This window comes from Anas platyrhynchos, chromosome Z, assembly GCF_047663525.1.
Source record: "Anas platyrhynchos isolate ZD024472 breed Pekin duck chromosome Z, IASCAAS_PekinDuck_T2T, whole genome shotgun sequence".
In the NCBI taxonomy this organism is placed as follows: domain Eukaryota; kingdom Metazoa; phylum Chordata; class Aves; order Anseriformes; family Anatidae; genus Anas; species Anas platyrhynchos.
Window position 1 is genome coordinate 60,757,725 of NC_092621.1, and position 3,493 is coordinate 60,761,217.

Genomic DNA, 3,493 nt, shown 5'->3' on the forward strand with positions numbered 1-3,493 from the left:
TCTGAACGCAGAAGGGGGAGAAGCGTAACTCCAGATCGCTTCAGTCGCTCTGGCAGCTTGTGTCACTGGCTGATCCATGGGAATCCATCAGCAGCAATCGGAAGCGTTCCAGCTGCTGTGGGACCAGTCAGGGAACAGTCTCAAACTGGGAAACGCTGACTTCCTTCCGCGGCTCAGACAGGTGACTTTCAATTTCGCCCTGGCTGGGTTGTGTCCCCTTGCTCTGTCCCCACCTACACGGCAGTTTGGTTTAGAAGCAGCAGCACGGTTTGGCAGTAGTTCCACTACTTCCATTTTCGGTGATTTGGCTTGGCTCGCCAAGTGGTTTCTGTCAACAGAACACAAGAAGGAGATTTTGGTTAGAAACAACTACATGAGGAGCTCCTTTCCACATGGGCAATGAATACTTATCCTTTCCTAATGGAGACTACAGTGGAAGAGATAAGGACAGATCATTCCGAGAGATTTTTCAGAGAATTGTCCCTTGGGGGTGCTTAGTCCAGAGGACCAGAGTTAATCTGTCCAAAGTACACCATGGAAGCACTCTGAATTACTTCCTAACAGAAGCATGGCCTTACCATGTCTGATACGGCTTTGGCTGGTTTCAGTGTTCTTCTTCACTTCATAAATACCTAAATTAAGTACTGTCCTATCAAGCAAATACCTTATTCTCTTGATATCTCTGAGTTGATGGAAGACCCAAGACACTTGGCTCTTCACATCATTGGAAGAACCAAGTGTACTTCCAATATTCACAGCTTCGGAGGAAATGGAGATGAGGTTGAGAGTGGATGAAAAACACCAAGTGTTACTTCCCATCTTCACAGCTTCTAAGCAAGTGGAGATGAGGCTGTGCAAGAACCAAACAAACTGCTGATCCAGAAGCAGCCTAAAGACTGTCTTTAACCAGGGCCTTGCATTCTTCATCTTTATACCCTTACTCGCCTTCAAGGGCATGATCGTTATCTTATTGACTTCCTACCACTACAGCAACGCACCTGCTTCTCTCACAAAACTTACGGGTGGGAACTGGAAAGATTCACCAGCATTCTGTATTTCACTCCTCATCTCAATTCTCTTTTGGCCTGCGAAGCTTTTCAGATCAGAGATGAAGATCAGATGTAATCTGGAGTTTGGGATACTGCAAAGGAAAAGAAGAATCATCCTGAGAACTCTTTTCAACCCCACTTGCAAGCGCCAAAGTCAAGAATACCAAAAGGAAAAAGGATGCCACTTGATCATGGTAAGCATAAATTTGAGCACAGGTCTCCTCTAACTGAAGCGAGGTTAAACAGGTTCCAAACAAGGTTAAGGAGCACACCCACAATCATTTCCATAAAACTGTGTTTTCAAACAAATGGTTGAAAGATTTAGATTTTCTTACAAGCGACGAATGAAAAATAAAGAAAGAAAAGAAAATGACCAGGACATGCAGTCTAGCTTACTCTAGCTTACTTTGCCTAGTTCAGAATCTGCGTCTTGGGTCACAATCAGGAAGCAGCATTGTGCAGAAATGCCAAAGCCTCCCCAAACTTGTTCTATCTTCATCAACAAGGGCTTTGATACTGCTGCCTCCTCAGCAACATCGTCAATTGACTAGGAAAGTTGGTGTCCACCAGGTCAAATCAGGACTAGGAAATCCCTCTTGCCACAACTGCACACTTGCACCAGAGTTGGCAGGTCAGAGCGATGGACAGAGAAGCATCTAGAAGAGTGTTAGAAAACAGACTTTAGAACAGATTTCCATCAGCCCAGGAACAATTACTTGCTCATCCCTTCAGACTGAACTCTAAGTAGAAGCAGGTGATCCCAAGCTGCATTCCTGACATCTATGCTGCAAAGTCATCAAATGTGACATGTTATTCTACCAGTCTGTAATGAACATAAACAAGAGTTTGAGTTGAGGATGTTGGTTTAGAATCAAGCTCAAAGTGTTAGTCCTTTGATATGTTTTTGTCTGCAAGTGTTTCCACTGTTTCCCAGACAATGTCTCCAGCAAGCTAGCTGTTTGTTTCATTTGTTCTGTTCTGTTTTGTTCTGTTCTGTTTTGTTTTCTCAGTAAGGTTTCTTAGAGAGATAAGATTGAAGTGATCGTATTGCATGCCCATCCATCCCTCCCCTTTGCTTGTCCAGAGCTTTTACCTTGTCTACCACGATGCATGAACTTGGTCATAGGCACAGTTGTTTCAAAGACATTCTGCTGCTAGACCTGTTGTGAAAACAGAGAGCTAAGTATTTGGACGAGAACATGCTTCCACCTGCACTATGACCTCCACAACTAGATGTGGAGCCATATCAGCCAGAAGGAAGTTTCCTTCACAGCTGCTGCTTCTTACACTATCAGGACTCTTACTTTTACTCTTACTTGCCTTTCCTGCATTAGCACAAAAAAAAAAAAAAAAAAAAAAAAAAAATTTTGGAGATTACCTTTGCCATCTGATGTCTTCGTTTCCAGAAACTACCCTGAATCACCTTTATGAGAACTGTCCACACTGCGAGCATGGGTGTTGCAGTCAGGCCAGATATGTCCCTTCTACGTCAATAACCAAATCTGTCAAGTTAAGAACATGGAATTAATGAAAAGGAAATCCTTCTATTTTGATCTGAGTTCACTTTTTTTTTTTTTTTTTTTTTTTTTTTTTTTTTTTCTAGACCAAGAAGAACCAGCAAAAGTCGGGTGAAAAATGAAATGAAAAATGTTAAGGCCAGGCAGCTTGCTCACTGCAAGTGCTAATCTGAAAGCAGATGGAGTGCATCTTCATACACTCCGTCCTGAGACACTCCACTCAACAGGCCAGCCCAGCTGATGAAGCGCATTGCTGTCCTGAAGTTTAATGTGATGGGCTACTTTCAAGTCTCTTGTTTATGCTGTAGTACTTGAGGTCTATGGCAGGACCACAGCACACTCTTATTTGTCTACCCTTCTTTCTTGATCGTGTGTGGGAAAGAGAGAACGTGCAGAGGCCCTCAGCCACATGTTGCACCTGTCACTCTGTGCAGCTACATCACTGAGCCAAAGTACCAAACTTCATGCTTGTGAAAGGACTTGACACAAACTACAGAAATCTAAAATGAAGCATCCAAACACTTACAGAAGGGTGGGCCCTCTCGATGCACCTCCACGTGGGATCCACAAGTCCTCACGTGGTTTCATCCAGCACACTTCTCTGTCCCTCCTCGCTCAACTTGCTCAGAGGCAGCTGTTCCCAAGGTGTCACAGTGACATCATTCAATTCTGTTGCTGAAGTCATCACTGTAGGCCCCTGGCAGCGGCAACACAACACTCTCTGTTGCTAATGCGAATGTCTCAGAAACAAGTAGAGAAGTACCACTCTCCCCAAGCTGACTTTAATTGGAGTAGTTCCAAAATTATTCTCTGCCCCCCTACATCTGTGGAAGGTGTGTGATCAATCTTTTCCTTAAGAAAGGATTACAAGCCAAAAAAAGCTTGCTTCTGATACGTTCCCCTTACTTTTAGAGCTGTTCACCTTTG

At 43.7% G+C, this 3,493-nt stretch overlaps 1 long non-coding RNA gene across 2 annotated transcripts; it reads right to left on the minus strand.

The window, feature by feature from the left end:
- Positions 1-216: 216 nt before the first annotated feature.
- On the minus strand, positions 217-3,231 carry LOC140000781 (uncharacterized). Of its 2 annotated transcripts, none has more exons than XR_011805980.1 (6): positions 3,093-3,231; positions 2,428-2,551; positions 2,143-2,209; positions 1,456-1,705; positions 1,021-1,141; positions 217-328 (listed from the first exon to the last, which is right to left on the minus strand). It is a non-coding gene; the product is annotated as an uncharacterized lncRNA (long non-coding RNA). The 2 variants fall into 2 exon arrangements; XR_011805979.1 differs by having other exon boundaries at positions 1,446-1,705.
- Positions 3,232-3,493: the final 262 nt, after the last annotated feature.